At 42.8% G+C, this 19830-nt stretch overlaps 1 long non-coding RNA gene across 1 annotated transcript in view; it reads right to left on the reverse strand.

Moving 5' to 3' along the window:
* Nucleotides 1-345: 345 nt before the first annotated feature.
* Nucleotides 346-19830, reverse strand: part of LOC139045905 (uncharacterized) — a 65130-nt gene continuing 45645 nt past the window's right edge. Inside the window, exons 2-3 of the long non-coding RNA XR_011505290.1 lie at nucleotides 1632-1748; nucleotides 346-682 (exon numbers count right to left, since the gene is read on the reverse strand). This is a non-coding gene — a long non-coding RNA (uncharacterized lncRNA). The remainder of the gene's footprint in view (nucleotides 683-1631; nucleotides 1749-19830) is intronic.

Raw genomic sequence — 19830 nt, forward strand, 5'->3', positions numbered from 1 at the left:
AAACAATACGAAGATTCCAGGTTTTTTTTTTTTTTTAAAGACAAAACAGTAGAGGAACATTTAAAAAAGAGGAAATGCAAAGCATTTTCAATCATACCAAAAGACACAATCTCATTCCTATTTAAAAACATGCAAATCAAACACGATTGAGACACCACTTCCCAAATTTATAAAACGTATATGTTGATAATCTCGGTTGGTACAAGCAGTGGTGTGAGTGTGGAAGCCGAAGCTGGCTCCTTCTGGTTCATAAGAGGCAATAGTTAAAAATTCAGAAATTAAATAATTGCAGGATTCCCCTAAAGCAAAATAATTCGTCAGCTTCTGAAGTGTCAACTAGTTTATTTCCCAACTGAATATCCCACAAGCTATAATTAAATCCTTTACAGTATGTAGTATTTAAATAGTAATCTCCAGACATTTAAAACAAAAAATCAAACAACAAATGTATTTGTATAATATGTAATATATATGTATATACGTACACATATATGTGTATATATAATACATGTGAATGTTAACAGAGGTTACTGAAGAGAGAATCTAGTCTCCCTCTTAGTAAAAGGGCATCAAGAACAAAATGAGGAACACAGGCCACGTGTGTTTTTCTTCTTCGTGTTATCGCTGTCCTGGAGCATCCCACAGCCAGTGCACCCAGGTTCAGCCATTTAACATCACGAGACTGTTAGGAAGGAGCAGAGGGGGGCGTTTTCTTAACTCTTCATATCTCCCGTGAAATAGCCCACTTCGTCCATCCCCCTTGCTATTTCCAAATAACCAGGCACATAAATTATACCACACTGAAAAGGTCACATTGACAGCGCTGTTAACTGATTTATAGAGCATGTTTGAGGGTTTTCAAACCTCATTATCATGTCCAGGTTTGGAAAAAGAACAATCGCGGCAGGATTTTCGATGAGAGCTGAAAATGGGATAGATGAGCACCTTTTGTTATCTTAAGAACCTATGATGCTGACAGGGCTGAGCCTGACAGCTATTCCCCGGGGTTCCTTCGGGGGACCAGAGAAGCCCCACGGTAGAGGCCTCTCCTCTGAATACTTCCCTCCAGGTCACAGGCTGGGAGAAAAGGAAGATAAGCACATCCCACGCCAGCCCCTGGCCCCAGTGATTGCTGTAGCCTACAGCATACGAGCTCACCTACAAGCAATAAAGTTCCGATATAAACTAGATGCAAAATAGGAGGCTGCCTCTCACCTTCTCCTGTGTTTAAAGTATTCAGTATGTATTTCTAGAACTCTTCTCTTCTGAAAACCCACAGGTATATATTCAATTTTACTTCGTTTGTAGAAAATTTTGATAATTGTTCAACTCTGTACCTTCTTTATCAGTTCCTTTTCTTCCTACTAATTCCTGCTATAAAACTTCATGAACGGTAGCCTACCCTTAGAATAAGAATCGGCTTTGGAAACCACAAGGAATTCTGGATTCATAAGAAATGAACACTGAAATTATACAAATAGCATTCAGGACTGTTGTCCATCTTTTGGGACAGGCTTCTAGAGGATTCCGTGTTAGGTGGGAATGGTTAGACTCTGGAACCATCACCTTGCTGGTCATTGGTTGATGACATCCTGAGGGGAGCACGATCTTGGCTACACCATCTTACTCACCCGTTGGCTAGAAGCTGCCTCAAGAAGTGTGTGACCTCAGTTGAACCACCGTTTTCAGTCACCAAGTGAGGATGTATCAAGAAAGGCAGAATCTTGGGGCAAATGCTGAGTTGGAGCCTGAAAGAGTTCACAGTTGGAGAGCTTTATCTAGCTACAACTCTTACAAATGGGTAGCAAGTCCTCTGTTGAAGGAAAATCACAGTGACACAACTGTGTGTTGGACCCAGTTCACCCTTGAGCCACACAGATACAGTTCTCCACTCAGCTGGGTGTAGATGGATGAGCAGATCTTCCAGGCCTGTGGGGTACCTCCACTTCTCATGACAAACTTATTAGAGAGGGGTTTGAGGGATAAGTAGTCTTAGCCACTCCACTGACTATCCGTCACAACAGACAGTCACTGTCTGTCTTTTCTATTCTCTCTTCCAAGTTTGCATCACACCCACCTACACCCTGCTCAGGCAGTTCGATCCATCAAAGTAATAGATCAATATGATGTTCTGTGGTGTGCCCAGATGGTCCAGATCTCTTCTGAAGGTATTCTGGAAAAGGAGAGAAAACTTAACAGAGCCCTGGGTAGAAACTGCAAATATATGTTGTTGTCTGTCTCACGTGAATGCAAACTGTCTCTGAACTCCTTTCCTGAGTGGGACAGAAAATAATGCACTAAACAGATTAATTCCCCAAATGATAGCCAATATGCCTGAGACCATATTGACATGCCCTAGCAAATATACCACATGTGGCGCTGTAGCTGTGATCGGGGCTACCACTTGTTTGAGCTTACAACTAAGCACAAACAGCCAAACGATCACTGGTCTATCTGGTTTCTTCTGGGACCTATATTGGTGAATGAAATGCAAATATGAAAGGACGTTTGGAATTGCTTCTCCCTCTGCTTGGAATACTCTTTTTCCAGATCTTCCCCAGACTGGAATCTTCTCATCCACATCAGACACAGATATTATTGGTGGTCTATTCCATAGACCACCACTTTTATATGTCCCAAAACACACACGTACTTTATTATTTTCTAAAATAACCAATATTTTATTGAGATAATCTGTTCACTTCCATTTGCCAGTCATTTTAATCCCATCCTTCTTGCTAGGGATGGGTTTAGGAATGGTGATATGCTGTGATTCAGGCCAGTGGGAGAGGGTGCTTCTGGAAAGGGTTTATTTGCTTTAAAAACAGACACAATAATAGGTGCCTTTCCTGGAACTATTTCAGCCGAAGGACCAAGTTGATATGAAGAGCATAGAGTGAAGAAGGAAGAAAGAAGCTGGATCTTTGATGACCTCATGTAATCAGAGTTAACCAAACTGGGAGGAGTCCAGACAGAGCTCAGCAACTATGAGCTGATGGATTAATACATCTGTGCAGTTTTCCTCTCACCCCATTTCATTCTGTGAGCTGGGAATGACTCGTGTTGAGGAAAGGAGAGGAAGTTCTCTCGTTTCCATCACTGGAAACGATGAGGAATGAAGTTCCTTTCAAACAGTGAGGAAGCATGACGAAGAGGAGACGGGAAGAGTAAACTTTACAAAGTTGGCCAGAAAGCTGATAAATATTGGACTTTGCTTCCAAAGCGGTAAATTTGGCCTTTGACATGGAATTCAGACCTACCTGTATCACATCAAACATTAATTGTATGTGAGGCGGGAGGAAGAAAGAAATAGACACAGAAAAATATGAGAGTCAGAAGTCCGTCATTGAGCTGAATGATACTGCCAGGCTCTCTGAGTCCCAGGAGGGGCAAAGAGATACAAATGCCAGGCCTTCGAATGTTGTCAGAAAAGAACTGAAGGTGATGTGGACTTGGAGAGTAAGGATGGATGGTTCGTGCCGTTTTCCTTTGTGAACGTGCGTGAAATGGTCTGCAAATACCATCTAGAGAAAGTCGCCTTTGGAGAGTCATCATTTTCCTGCTCGTTCTTGCTGCAACGTTACTTTAGAGTAATAGTGGCACGAGGCGCCTCTTGAGAGGAAAGTATCTTTCATCTGAGGATCCCGTAAGAAACGCCCACTGCTTTGTTTTCTGTCTAGAAGAGAAGCAAGAATTTAACCCCTGTGCCCACTCGCCACTGAATTCGCCACTGTATTGATCTGTCTGTCTGGACTGAAGAAGACCTGGCCGTGCATTGTAGTCCCCCCTCACGACCCTGCTCTCACCCCGACACACAGGAAGCTCTGTACCAATGAAGACAAGTTCCAGAATCAGATACGCTCCTCACACATACACGAAATGGACACTTCTGTGTGAAGATACGCAAACTACCTTTAATAATCTTTAATAATCTTCTTCATCAGAATCAAAAGAATATTTAATATCCCTTACATAGTTTTGTGAAGTGATGGCTTAGTGTTTGACACTTAGGGAGTACCCAATATATTTTTTGTTCTGCCTTATAGTCAGTAACTCCTGAAATAAGGCAGGGATATTAATCACTACCCTCAAGGGGGGCTTGCTGTGTCCTGGGCATTGTTCCTAGAACTTAATAGGCACTATAGCCAATTAATCCTCGCAATAACTTTGTAAGGTAAAGTATTCTTATTCTTATATCATAACAGAACAAATGAGGCTCAGAGAGGCCAAACTGGCCAAGGGTACAGAGCTGGTAAGAGACGGAGCCAGGATTCGAACCCACGCCATCTGAACGCACAACCAGGGTTCTTAACCAATGTGGGTGAATACTTCAGCACAAACACGCAGGGACAGAAGACCTGGCCCTCTCTCTGGAGCAGCACGGTCCTTGGGAGATATAGGAATACACCCACAGTGAGAAGTCGGTGACTAATCACCTTGGTCTTTCGACTAAACTCCCAGCCAGGGGAGCCAGTGACTAGATCCAAGGGACCTTGGGCCACTGAGCTCTTCTGCTGCCAGGTTGTGTTCCCAGGTCTGACACTCACTCTCCTAAAGACCCACATACAAATGATATACTACTTAGTAAACTACTCAGGGTTCTGTACAGGCAAATGAAATTTTAACATAAGAAAAATTAAATTTTGTTTTGTGGGCTTTTTTTGGCAAGGAAGATTGGCCCTGAGCTAACATCTGTGCCAATCTCATTCTATTTTTCTTGTATGTGGGCTGCCACCACAGCATGGCTTGACGAGCCTTGCATAGGTCCGTTGCCCTGGATCCCAACTCGCAAACCCAGGCCACCCAAGCGGAGCATGCAAACTGAAGTGCTATGCCAAATTAATTTTAATTCTTCCCTGAGCAAAAATGGAAAGAGAGTCTCCCTTCTTTTAGAGAATTTACTTTAGGAAACTTGTAATTGTGAATGCTTCCTCTGCCCCTTTGAAATGTATATGGTTCTTTTCAAAAGCTAAATAAGCCTTTTGCCCGCTGTACAACTCAGGAATGTCTTTCTCAGAGACCTGGGATCCCTCACCTTGAAATGTAAATATCAGGGGCATTATCGCCCCTATCTCTCAGTTTCTGTGGGAGGCTGGGAGCCTCTCTTCAGCCAGTATCTGCCTACAAGTTGCAAACCCACCTCCTATCATAAGACTGAGAAGTTTTTCTTTCAAGTCAAGTAGCAAACGCTGGTGACTCCCCTAATTCACAGGTGAATTTAGGATGCCCTGCATCTCACCATGGATGCTGAATCCTTTTATTTAAGGACTAGTTATTGTTTATCTTGAGAACATGTATGAGATGGACTGATATCTGTATATAGATATGTACATATCATATCAATCTATTATGTATCTGCTTCACTATATAAAATGATGTGATTTCTTTCTGTTTTTGCAATCTCTTAGTGAATTGCCTGGAATGCATATCACATTCTGGCTTAATATTTATTTGATAATAAAATTGTTTTCTTTCTCTTCTACTTTTTTAGATTTTTCTTTTTTTGGTGAGGAAGATTTGCCCTGAGCTAACATCCATTGCCAATATTCCTCTTTTGTTTGCTTGAGGAAGATTCGCCCTGAACTAACATCTGTGCCAATCCTCCTCTACTTTGTATGTGGGATGTTCCACAGCATGGCTGATGGGTGGAGTAGGTCTGCACCCTGAATCCGAACCTGTGAACCTGGGCTGCACAAGCAGAGCAGGTGAAACTTTAACCACTTGGCCATGGGGCTGGCCCCACTCTTCTACTTTTGTTAAAGAGATTTTCTGAGTTGGTAGAAGATTTTATTTTTAATTGTATTTCCCCAAAGCTCTCATGGGGGCGTGGGAGGTGCACCTATTCAGTGGCTGCTTTCACCTCAGAACTACAGGTCCCCTGCTCACCTTAATTTGGGACCCACAGAGCATCCTTACAACAGAATTCCTTGACACCTTTCCCGCATCCAACCTCCAACACATTGCTGGGCACAGAATATTTTTGGATTCTGTTTGATGGGCCACTACTATGGGAAAACCAAGACATGTCAGTCTTTCTCCCTTGGGGAAAATGCTCTACCCGTAACACTTTTAATAAGCTTTTACTTTTTCCAGACAAGTATGTTCCAAAAATTATTCCTTATCAAAATTTCAGAGCATCCTGGGTCCAAGACTATGACTCAGTGCAAAGTTTAGCATATGCTTATTTGTGGGATGTTTTCATTTTAGCGTTTCATCCCTTGACTCAGAGGATTTTAATCAAAGCGCCACCAAAGCTTGTTAGCTTAGGAAAAGATCCAAGCACTTCGTATTCATCCAACGATGCCTCGGAAGGGATTAAGAGTTGTCTGGTGGAAGCCCGGCATATGGCACTGCCCCGCTCCCCGCACCAGCTCTTACTGCGACCCTGGACCTGCTGGAGAGAAGCCCTCTTAATTAGGCTCCATCGGCACAGATGCCGGAGCCAAAGCTGAGGTGTTCGAGGATTGCACATAAATTAATTAGGTTAAAAAAAGATATTTTGGCAGGATAAACAGGTTTTCAAGAGGAAGTTCTGCAGAAATTTTCCAACGTCTATTAAAGCTACTCAGGAAAGTTTCTATTAGAAAAAAACAACACTTGAGAAAATAAGAGAATCATGTGTTGTGAACTTAAGGTATGAGGCATCGATAACAGAGTTTTCTCTGTGATTCCAGGAAAAGGGACATAAGCAGATACAAATGGTGGTCTCTCAACCACCTATTCCACAAACAGAAAGGAGAAAAGAGGAACTTTGAAGGACCCAAGCAGACAGGACCTGGCAGACACAAGCTGCGCTCCCTGCTGCCGAGAGAGGGCTGGACATCTGAACTCGCACTCTCAGTGAGTACTTCTCAAGAGATCCAGAAATTCCGAACCCAGCCGACCCCTGGTGTTTCATGAGGAAACTCTCGGTGCACAAGCAACGCCCTCAGCATTATAAAATGCCTTAACAATGACGGACTTGTGATCGTTCCACCCACGAATAGAAATAGACGAAATTCCTGCCTGTCAAAACTTTTTCTCAGCTGCCTGAGAATTCCATCTGCAATCAAAATGACTCTGAACTAGGTAGGATGACACATATGCTGTTTCTACCAGCCCTTCCCCCACCCTGACTGCCATGGTGAAATTATACCCGTTTCTTTATGGAAAAAGTCGATTTACACTGGCAGAACACAAAAAACCTTATTATGCTCTTATCTTGTACATTCATGATATAATTCAATTTACAACAAAGGTAATTTACCCATAAGTTCTCAGGGCTCCTGGACAGGAATGGCATTCATGAAGTACTGTTCAGACAAGGTAAACAAGGACAGAACAAAAAACCGTGCATGGCTCAGAGAGGCAATGTAGCATCAGGTCTGGTGTAACGCAATTGGGAATATTGAGGACCAGCCACGCTGGAATGAGCATATCTCACTCAAGGGAGGCAGCCACCACAGCCGCAACTGTTTGCAGGTGGGAATGCTGACCCTGTCTTTCTAGAGCATCTGATTTTTTCAAGAGAAGCAAGAAATCCAAGTTTGGAATGAAATCTGTCAAATCTCAGGATTGGCCCCACTTGGAAAACAAGAAAGCAGGATGCTGGCCGAGGAAAGCAAGAGTTGGGACTGTCTCGGCCTCAAGAGCTGCCACCTTGTGGACTTTGGCAAATGCTTTTCTTGACAGTGTGATTCTGATGTCCGAGGAAAGACATGGAGGTGGGTTTATTTTTATTTTTATCTTCAATGTATAAAACAATCTGGTACAATTGCGTACCTCATTGACATTATGCTCCAGTCCTTATTAGATACTTGTCCTGGCTCCCATTGATTTCATCACATTTCTGAAGACAAATCAATTCCTAGAGGCTCCTGGGAAGAGCTCCATCCTGAGAAGGAATCTGGGCTCTGGCAAGAGGAATGCAAGGATTGATTAGTGATGCCTGCCTTGGACAGGTGCTGGGGAGCTGTGGCATGCATCTTATTCCTGCCATTTTTGCTATAAATCCAAGTCCAAATTCCTTAGCAGGTTCTGAAGGCCTTCAAATCTTAATAGCAGCAAAGCTTCCAGGATGTTTTCTCAGTAGCAACAATTGGTGCCTTCATCTCTTTTGCATGAAAGCCAAAAATCACATAAGCAGTATTTTCTAACAAATAGTTTTCTACCCATGTTTCACCCTACATCCAACCATCTTTGTTTGAGGGTAATAACCCTTTGTACTCTTGCCATACATGGTTCTTTGCACAAAGTGTCTTCCCTCGTGGACTAAAGGAGACCCTGTGGCCTGAGACTCTCCAGAACATCTCTCACAGTCTTTCTCTCATGTAACCTGGTCACGAGTTTCTAAAATTAAGGTAAAATTCACATATCATAAAGCTGACACTTGTAAAGTGTACAAATTGGTAATTCTTTAGTAGATTCACAGTTGTACAATAATCACTACTATCTAATTTTAGAATATTTTCATTAGTCCCCAAAGAAACCTCATCCTCGTTAGCAATCACACTTCATGCCTTCTTCCTCCCAGCCCCTGGCAATCACTAATCTACTTTCTGTTTCTGTGAATTTTTCTATTCCGGACATTTCATGTAAATGGAATTACACAATATATGGCCTTTTGTGATTGGCTTCCTGCCCTCAGCAGAATATTTTCGGGGTTCATTCATGTTGTAGCACCTATCAGTATGTCATTCCTCTTTACGGCTGAACAATATTCCATTGTATGGATATACCATGTGTTTTTATCCAATCATCAGAAAATAGACATCTGAGTTGTTTCTACTTTTCTGATACTATGAATAATGTTGCTATGAATATTCATGTACAAGTTTTTGTATGGATGTATATTTTCATTTATCTTGGATGTGTAACTAGGAATTTCTGGGTCGTATTAGAACTCCATGTTTCATATTTTGTGGAATTGCTAAACTGTTTTCAAAAGTAGGTGCACCATAGTACTTTCCACCAGCATATGGATATTCCAATTTCTACATCCTGGACAGCCATGATTTTGAGAATAAACTCTCCACACGAAGTATGAGCTGTTACATTCCAGAGTTCTCTACCCATCCACAAGTAAACATTTTGGGAAGATCTTTCTTTGGGTTGTCTGTCAAAGGAAGACTTCTCTACTGAGGAGGGAACTCTTACAGCATCTAAACTGTGACACAGAAGCACCAATTGAAACATCTATCTGTTTCTGTTTATCAATGTGGACATTATTTCCTTTCAAATATCCACATTTCAGCTAAGATTACTCTTTTTAATGAACCAGCTGGAGTAGGCATTCATTAAATGCTGTATTGAACATATGACTAGATACATGCATGAGTGAATAATGACTGAATAAATGAATAATAGACGGATGAATGAACAAGCTCAGTGAATATTTACTGAACACCCTGTATGTACCAGATGCTATGCTAGATGTGGATACAGAAGAGAAAGACAGAGACGTGTGAGAATTCACGGAGATCACAGACTGTTGTGGGTGATAGATAGAACCAAGCAAACAAACAAGTTAAAGGAAAATTTCAGCTAGTGGTAAATGCTACAAAGAAAACCAAAGAAAGTAATGGGGTGGAGAGTGGCTGGAAGGAGGTGGTCAGAGAAGGCAGGACCCAGACCCCACAGGACCTTGCAGTCATGGTCGTGGGATGGAGACAAGAGAGGAGTTTTGAGGATATTATGGTGCCTCCCACTCTGAGTCTTTAAATTTTCAATGAAAATTGTCACCGATGTTTCCATTGGTCTCCCTTTAGGTACTGCAGTAGAGTATTTTGATCCTTGGAAGAGAACTTGAGAAGGACTCGTTCCTCTCTTATCCATCTCCTACAGAGTTGTCTGAATTTCTTTATTTTCTAAGCTAATTTTAAAAATGGTCGCTGGATGACCACCGTCCGGTGACTCTTCTCTGACCACAGCGTCAACTCCAAACTCCTTTGCTCGGCTTCCACGCCTTTCGTGCTTGTCCTCCAGTATCACCTCCCAATGCTCCCCTTCATCTGCTCTTCAGGAAAATTGGTATCTCGAATTTCCCCAAGCACATCAGGCATTTTTTAAAATAGCCACGGCTTTTTCAATTATGAGAATGCCTTGTTTCTCATTGTCTTCCTAATCAAATTCCCTCCGTTGCCTCCCAACTTCTACATCTACTTCCAGACCCATTTCAATTATTCCCCAAATCACTAACATAGAGTTTATTGTTATCATTTGCTGAGATGACGTAGCACTCTGTCCCAGTTTAAGCTGCATATCTAATACACTTCACTTTTCAGAGGCAGGACACAAGTGAGCTAGTCATCTTTATACCCCCAACACACAGGATAGTGAGTGGCACAAAGTATGTGATTGATTGATTGATGAATGAATGAATGAGTGAATGAAGGAATGAGAAAAGCTTCTTCCTTTCCCCTCAGCAGGAAACTCCTGCCCAGCAGATCACTTGAGCTGGCCCGGCCGGAGTCCCTCAGCTCCCTCCCAACACAGACAGCTCCAGAAGTGACTTGCAGGAAGATTTGTCGCCAAGCTGGATGAGATCCCTTCCTCAGGAGTTTTTTAACTGAACTCAGTTGGAGAAGATTCTTTTCCTTCCTTATTATAGAGTTCTACAAATAGGAGCTTCAATCTACTTGTGGCCATGGTCCCTATTTTGTGGAGAAGCTTGTCTGGAGGAATAAAATTGATGCCTAGAAACAATAAATAGAAAGTGTCCAGTCTCGGTTTCAGCTCTGGCTCCCATCACCTGTAAGTCCCCAGCCTTCTCAATATTAGCTTACAAGGTCCAATATATTTTCCTCCTTCCCACTGATTTTTCTGGAATTTGAGCTCAGTGGTTCTCACCCTGGAACAAATTTATCCCCAGGGGACTTTTAGCAATGACTGGAGACATTTTCGCTTGTCACAACTCAGACAAGTGGTTGCCAGTGGCATCTAGTGGGGAGAAGTTAGGGCTGCTGGCGAACACCATACAACACATAGGACAGACCCTTACAATAAAGGGTTATCAGACCTCAAATGTCAGGGTTGAGAAAACCTGGATTACTTCAAACTCATCACATATAAGGACCTTTGTACGCCTGTACCTGGGATTTGTAAAGGCCATGCCCAGAGGCTGCAGGCTGCACTCCACGCTCTGAGGCAGACCCATCAGGTCAAGTCTGCAAGTCAGTCCACAAACCCTTCATCCCACAAAGGGGGAAGTTCCATGTTAAAATCATTGATTTTCACTTGCACATTGTCTTCCCTGAAATGCAAGTGAAAAACACTTTCCTGCCTTTCGCTCAATGTCACAGACCAAGCTTTGAAGTGAAATCAAGTAACAACAAAGCTTATTAGCTGTGGTTTTTGGAAACAACTCTATCAACGTTTCATGGTTTATGCAGCTGGAGATGTGGGACTATTGATTCAACTTGAAAGAATTCCTTCTTCCCAGAGAGTAGACGTCTACTTTTCTGCAGTTTGCTGCCTCTGTCTGTCTGACAGGCCGTGGTCCCTGAAGTTTTATCGATTGGTGCCGCCACTGGTTATTGAATGAACCCGTGTACAGTAGAGAATGTGCATATCCTCGTATTGATTCAACCTCAAAGGATGCCTTCTTTTCTGGAGAAAGACCTCCTCTAAATGTTTCTCATCTGATTGGGGTTTTTTTGTTTCGTTTTGTGTACACATTATCTTCAGGACACAGTGTAATGAGATACTGCCCCGTGTGGATAACATCAGTCTGGGTCCACACGGAAGTGCTGGCTCTCCAGATGCTTCCCAGGGGGTCAACAGACTCCGACTGACCTTGGTATGCTCACTTCAATCCTTCAGCCTTCATTCTGAAACTTGTGTACAGTCACGATGCATGGGGCCCTCCCGCAGATACGCTGCCCAATTAAAAGTCCTCGAGATTCATAAAGTGTTTCCTTAATTTACATCATCATGGGGGCTAGCTCCTAACTGACAAGACACAGACTCTGGAGTAGAGTGGATCAGGACTCAACCCTCATTTTACTTGTTTGATACCTGAATGACCTTGGCATGAAAACTTCCAGAGCCGTGATCTCTCACTGTGAAATGGAGATGCTATCCCTTTTATCCTCAAGGACTGCTGTATCCATCACTTTACATAATGACTGAAGGGCTCCAGGAGAGGGCCAGGCACCTGGGAATCGTGCGGCAAATTACCTTCTCCATTCTCTTCTCTCCTGGTTGCTGGGAAGAAAGGACAACCTGAAGAAACTTGGGAAAACTGGAAAATCTTCTCATCTTGGTCCTAAAACAAACCAGAAGACCCTTCAATAGAATAGAATGAATATTTTGAAAAGATTAAGAAACCAAGGCTCAGGCAGATTAAACAATTTGTAGCAGAGAGAGTAGTAGAACCAGGATTTGAATCCACGCCATGCGGCTCCAGACTCTGCACCCTGCAGTATAGACATCTATGCTGGATATCTACCCACATATAACCACAATTGTAAAGACTGTTTGCAGTGTGTCATCAGGCATATGAATAGAGAGGAATGCAGTATTCTATTTAAGTGTTGAGACTGAAATGTGGACACAGAACTAGGGAAGAAATAGAGAGACGGGGAGAGTGGTGTGGATAGAGGATGGGGAGTAGAATTTGAACGTTTACAGCATCTGATTTAAAAGTCAAAATGAAGGTCCGACAGGGGCAGGGAGTAAACATAAAAGTCTGCTGGACTCCAGGTGGCAGGCAGAGCGAAGAGGTTCGGGAGAGAGCTAACGTGCCCGCGGCTCTCCGGGCGCCTGCCGGGAGCTGCCCCATCATCTGGGGGTCCGTGCACCCCTCAGCCACACCAAGCGACGGGCCAGGCTGCTGCGTTGTTCAAGGTCGACCAGGGTGCTTCTTCAGTGGGGGAAACTTCAGCTTTGTCTTAGAAAGTATTCAGTTTGCACTAGACATCGGTCACAAAGCGAGAATTTGGCAGCCTTAATGCAGTGACTATTAGCATCCTATAAAGTTTAGCAAAAGGAGACCAATAAAGGCATGGGAAGGTCCCCAATTGCTCCAGTCCAAGCCAATTCCAGGGCTCTTGGTGAAACTCGTAGGAAAGAGAAATTCCCTTAACACTGGGCTTTCTAGATGGAGAATTTGTAAGCCTGGGATTGTCCGGGTCCCAAGAGGGATGACCTTTCCTGAAGGTGATTCTAACCAACAGGAGAGCAGGGCCGAACATCGGTGGGACCCAGCATCCTGAACGTGGTGCTGGTGAACCGAGACGCTTGTGTCTGCAACGTCTAGTGACATGAACCCAAATCCCATCTCTTCTCTTAATCCCACTTCGGTTGAATTTCTGTCCCTAAAGCTGAAGGAACCCCAGTGAACGCTCAGAGTAACTCCTGCAGGGACGCAGAGGAAAGGCTCAAGAAGCCGACTCACTGCACGTGGTGGGAATTTAAACTCTGCGTAAAGCACCAAGACAGAAACAAAGGTCTTCTGTTCTCTCGTTGAGCACAAATTTAATACATCTCCAAAAAAACAAGACAGTCGGGCAAGGTGTAAACGTGAGGCCTGAGGCGCGTTCACAGGCCGCAGAGCTCTGAGGGCATCGCCCTCCTGAGAACGGGGCTGGAGGTGGCTGGAGACGTGCCCAGGTGAGGGTGGACTGGGAGAGAAGGAGAAAGCCCCTGGCCATGTCTCTGAGCGAGGAGGGAAGCTGGGGAGCTTGCAGTTCTAAGCTGCCACATTTCTTTCTTAACTGAAAGAATTTCAATTAAGAATGTTAGTTTTTAATTGAGGCAGCCAAAACAGAACCGAAGAAAAACAACAACTACCACCTGTCTAATTAATATGGAAATGATAATCTACACAGCAGGAACCGAGGGTTAAGAATGAAGCATTATCTATAGTCCGGCCAACAGGAAATACTTGCCGTATCTCCAACTGGAAAGAAATAATCCAAGTCTAAATTGCTGATACAAAGAAAGACGAAATTAGTCAATAACATCCAAACTGCCTGACATTTTATACTTAAATTCTTGGCTCCTGGTGACAAAGAGAAGCTTTTTTTTTTTTTTTTTTCCAAAGATGGGCACCTAGGCTAACAACTGTTGCCAATCTTTTTTTTCCACTTTATTTCCCAAACTACCCCCCTCCCCCCGCCCCGGTACATAGTTGTATATCTTAGTTGCAGGTCCTTCTAGTTGTGGGATGTGGGACGCTGCCTCAAAGTGGCCTGACGAGCAGTGCCATGTCCGCGCCCAGGATCAGAACCCTGGGCCGCCACAGTGGAGCACGCAAACTTAACCACTCGGCCACGGAGCCAGCCCCAAAGGGAAGCATTTTTATTCAACTTCTTCAACAGGTACTGGAGGTGCTAGCCAGAGCAATTAGGCAAGAGGATGAAATGAGACTCAAGAGGATGAAATGAGACTCACCTGGGTTGGAAAGAAAAAGTTAACATGATCTCTATTAGCAGATGACAATTTTGAATACAGAAAACTCCAAGGAATCCACAAAATAACTATTAGAGCTAATAAGTGGGCTTAGCAAGGTTTCAGGATATAAGGTCAATATGCAATAATCAATTGTATTTCTATACAGTAACAATGGAAAATCCCTGAATGAAATTAAGACAATTCCATTTACCATGGCGCCCTCCAAAAATACTTGGGAAGAAATTTCATAAATGAAAATAAATACTCGTATATTGAAAGCTGTAAAATATCATTAAAGAAATTAAAAAGAAAAAAAGACCAAACTAACTGGAAAGACATCACATGTTGAGGAATTGGAAAACTTAATATTGTTAAGGTGCCAATATTCCCTAAATTTATTTACAAATTTAATGTAATTCATAGCAAAATCCTAGTTTCCTTTTCCATAGGAGTTGACAAGTTGATCCTAAAATTCATACAAAAACTCATGGGACCCAGAATCTGCAAAAAAATCTTGAAAAAGAAGCACAAAGTTGGCGGATGCTCTGTTTCCAGTTCCAATCTTTCTGCAAAGCAACATTACACAAGTCAGTGTGGTATCGACATGAGGATAGAGATGTAAATCAAGGGAATGGAAGTAAGAGTCCAGAAATAGACTCTTACATTTCTGGTCAGTTGACTTTTGACAAGGGTGCCAAGATCATTCAGTGGGGAAGGAATAGTCTTTTCAACAAATCATACTGGGTTGACTGGATATTCATACACAAAAGAATGACGTTGGATCCCTGACTCACACAGTATAAAAATAACATCTGAAAAGACCATAGAAATGAATATCAGAGCTAAAACTAGAAAAATATTAGAATAAAACATAGTAGTACATCTTGTAAATTTGTACGAGGCAGTAATTTCTTAGATTTGACAAGAAAATCACACACAACAAGAGAAAAATTACGTAAATTGAACTTTAACAAAAGTAAAAACTTCTTTGCTTCAAGAAATTCCATCAATAAAATGAAAAGATTCCCCACAGAACAGTAGACAATACTTGCAAATCATGTATCTGATAAGGGACTTGAATCCAGAATATATACAAAGAAACTGTACAACTCACAATAAAAAGATAAATAACCAAATTTTAAAATAGGCAAAAAATACAAATAGACATTTCTCCAAAGAAGGTACACAAATGGCCAATAAGCACATCAAAAGATGCCCACCATTTGTCATTAAGGAATGTGAATCAAGTCCATAATGAGATACAACTTCACAGCCTCTTTGATGGTTAAAGTAAAAAAGACAGACAATAACAAGTGTTGACAAGGTTGTGGAGAAACTGGAAACTTCCCGAAGAGTTGGTGAGAATTTAAAAGGTGCAGACACTTTGGAAAACACTGGCAGTTCCTCAAAATATTAAACGTTGCATTACTATATGACCCAGCCTTCCACTTCTAGCTATCTACCCAAGATAATTGAAAACATATTTCTCCATTAAAACTTCTAAACAAACATTGTTCTTAATAGCCAAGAGTGGAAACAGATCAAGTGTCTAACAACTTATGGGGAGGTCAGCAAAATATTGTATATCCATACAATGGAGCATCACTCAGGCCGACAAAGAAGCAAGTGTTGATACATGCTGCAGTAGGACGAACTCGGAAGACATTGTGTTAAGTGAAAGAAGCCAGTCACCAAAGGTCATTTACTGCACTAGTGCATTGACATGAGATATCCAGAATTTAGCAGGTCCCTGGAGACAGAAGGTCTCCATTCCCACTTGCAGAGGATGGAGAGGGTGGGGTGAAGTGGGAGTGACTGCTAATGAGTACAATGTTTCTTTTTGTGATGAGGAATACATTCTAAAATTTGATAGTGGTGATGTTCCACAAGTGTGAATTTACCAAAATCCACTCAACTGGACATATTAGAAGTAGGAATTTTGTGATCTGTGAATTGTATCTCAATAAAGCTGTTTTAACAAATCCAGAGGTTTTCTTTTACATCAAATTGGACTTCTACTTTCCTTATGGGGGGAGGGGACTTCTCCCACCCTGGGCTTGCATTCCTGTTTTGAAGAGATTGGGTGGAGCTGAGTTGGGGCTGCAGGCTTTAGCTGGGGTATGGGCAAGGCAAAATATTCCTGTATTTTCTCTGATTCTCTTCCTGCTCCACTTCACCCAATTATACGGCCAGATGAGCTTCTGTAGGCGGTGGAGGATGGCGAGACCTGCAGGAGAATACTCAATCCCTCTGATAGTTTAGAAACATCGTATTTAAATTAACTTGAAGAGAAAACGGAAAAAGGAAGGGTTATATTAATTGCTTGTTCTATAAATTTTACGTAAAGTAAATTCATGCTTATTAAAACCCTATTAAGAACCATGTACTGAAACTTTTCTGTGCCTGATAGCTCTAAACCGAGGCTAAAAATAGTACCGACCTCCTGTGGCTGCTGTGATATGAAATGGATTCCTGTGTATTGTGCACTAAATATGCACGAATGAGCATGTTAGTACACATCAAAATGCTTATTGTGGGGCTGGCCTGCTGGCGTAGTGGTTAAGTTCTTACACCGCAGGTCGGCAGCCCTGGGTTTGCCAGTTTGGATCCCGGGTGTGGACCTACACACCACTGATCAAGCCACGCTGAAGCAGCGTCCCACATATAAAATGGAGGAATATTGGCACAAGTGTTAGCTCAGGGACAATCTTCCTCAAGCAAAAAGAGGAAGATTGGCAACAGATGTTAGCCTAGGGCCAATCTTCCTCAAGAAAAAAAAATGCTTATTGTATAATATTAGCATTACCTAGTATGAGTGCCTAGTAGTAATAATATTGTTGTTGTTAATAATAGTAGTAGTAACACAGACCTGGATAATACGAAGATAGATAAGACACAGTCTCTGCTTTCTAGAAGTTGAAATCTCAAGGAAGGGGCAAAGCTCTCCCACGCACATCTTCACAAAACAGGCCCCGGCTGCTGCGCTGCTTGCACAGGGTGATCTCAGCCCAGGGCAGAGAACCCTTGGGGTGAGAGAGGCAAGGAGAAGGTGCTTCGCAGAGGAGCGGGGAGCGGAGCTGGCCCTGGAGTGACTTGCATTTCTCCCGGCTTAGGCAGGGGGAAAGGAGAGGATTCTACATACAGAGAACAGCATGCAAATCACAGCGGGTTTGGGCACCTAGGTGGGCTCCAGTGTTACTCAGTACAGAGGGCCTCTCTCAGGAATGAAAAATTCTACCAAAATCTAATGTTTTGCTTTAAGCAGAGAAGACCTTCAGGATCCAACTTTGCATAAAGCCATCAGGACGCCCTCTGTTCCGTGAGCCAACACGCTTCCTTCGTGGAGAGAGTGCTTAAGCCAGTTTGATCTGGGTTTCTACTGTAGGCAGCCAAAACGCCATAATTAATTTAAGAATTGATGGTAGACTCGCCAGTACCCACCGCCTCCCACCCTGGCGCAGGTCCCTCCAGTCAGAATCTTCCGTGGGATCTTCACCTAGTTACTGAGGCTCAAGCATGCCCCTCTATAGGATGACATTCAAGACGTCCATCACTCACATTTTATCCTTCCTGTAAATTCAACCATTTAAGGAAAGCTCGGTAGGAGCGCTCTTTTGTAGTACATTAACCCAGGAAATGCAGCTGCTGTCTCGAAGCTGCCGATATTCTCCAGAGGTGACATCAGGTTCTATTTCGGGACCCACCGCCTCTACATTTCTGAGCGAGCAGCAGGTCACTTTAGATTTCCTCTGACAGCACATGCATCAGGAGACGCTCTCTTACCTAAGCCACCAGAGACCAAGTCTGAAAATGAGATGCTTCCCTGGGGCGGAGAAGGCTTTCAAATGTGCACGTAACTACTTTGAGCCCTTTAGCATCTCATTAGTGCCCGGTCCAGCTGATATTGGAAGCCTGAGAACTTAATTATCTCAGAGTCAGTTGGCAGGCACTATCTTCCAGAGCAGCAATCGTGTTTTATTTATTTCTCTCCAAGAATGAAAAAGTTCGGCCCCATGCTGATGATGCTTGACTGGTTTCTGGTGTTCTGGAAGCCAAGGTTCGTTGGCAAATCTTAAATTACTAATAACTTAAGAACACGAGCTCATCCTTTAGTCAAAAAGAGATTCTCAAAGTTACAATATAATCACGCCCTGGAAATCATATTTTTCTTCCTTCCAGAAAAGACCTTCACAGAAACTTAGTGAAAAGAAGAAAACAGGCTTTAGAGGTGATGTGGTTGAAAACACAAGTGTTTTGAAAATTCAAAAAAACTTGTTCCAACTAACGGATCCCTTTGATGGAAAAGCAGGAGGAAGGGTACTTTGCTACTAGTTTCTAAGAACACCCTATGTCTACACAACCACACTGACAATTCAGTAATGCACAGTGCTGATGCGGGGCAGCTCTGGAGACAGCAAGCACCTGTGGGCCCACCACGCACCAGCTAGGTGATTTAGGATGGGTTAAAGTCTCTGTACCTCTGTCTCCACATATATAACATCACATAATAAATAGTATTACCTACCTTGAAAACTTGTGTGGCTTAAATGAGTCTATACATCTAACGTGTTTATAATAGTGCCTAGGGCAGAAATGAGAGCTCAAAAAATATTAACCGTCTATTTCCATTAGCCTGATTATAATCCTCTAAGGGAAGAAGTTGTAAATATCGCATCCAGGTAGCTTGCAAGGCTCTTTGTATATTACTCTGCTGAGGGCTCATCAGTGTATGTATTGGAACAAAAGCATTCCATGAAATCAAAAGAGCACTTGGCTCATTATCCCTAAGGTCTCACTTCAGTAAAGATGTTCCAAAGACCAATCCACACCTCTTTCAAGATTTCCAGTGGCAGGATATTCGCTGGAGATGTTCTAGCAAAGACTATGTGGCCATTCGTATAGGAGCTCACTGCATCTTTGGATGGTGTTGTGGACGAAATTGTGCCTCCCCAAAATTCAAACGCTAAGCACCTACTCCCAAAGCGACTGTATTCGGAGATAGGAACCTGAGGAGGGAATTAAGGTCGAATGGGGTCATAAGGGTGGGGTCCTGACTCCACAGGACTGGGGTCCTGATAAGAAGAGGAAGAGACCCCAGAGAGCTCTCTTTTCTCCCCACGCCACAGAGAAAAGTCCACGCGAGGACAGAGCTCGAAGGCAGCTGTCTGCAAACCAAGAAGAGACCTCGCCAGACACCAATCCTAACGGCGCCTTGATTTTGAAACTCAAACCTCCATTATTGTGAGAACATAAATTTCTATTGTGTAAGCCATTCAGTCCACGGCACTTTACTACGCCAACTCTAGCAGACCAAAACCCATTTCCCTAATATTCATCCATCCCACATACATATTGAGTACCTTCTGTGTGATAAACATCAGTGAGTAAAAGAGACAGAGTTCTTACCCTGTGAAGCTTATAATCAAGTGGAGGTTAAAAATTGTGTAGATTTATACC

This window comes from Equus asinus, chromosome 8, assembly GCF_041296235.1.
Source record: "Equus asinus isolate D_3611 breed Donkey chromosome 8, EquAss-T2T_v2, whole genome shotgun sequence".
Taxonomy (NCBI): domain Eukaryota; kingdom Metazoa; phylum Chordata; class Mammalia; order Perissodactyla; family Equidae; genus Equus; species Equus asinus.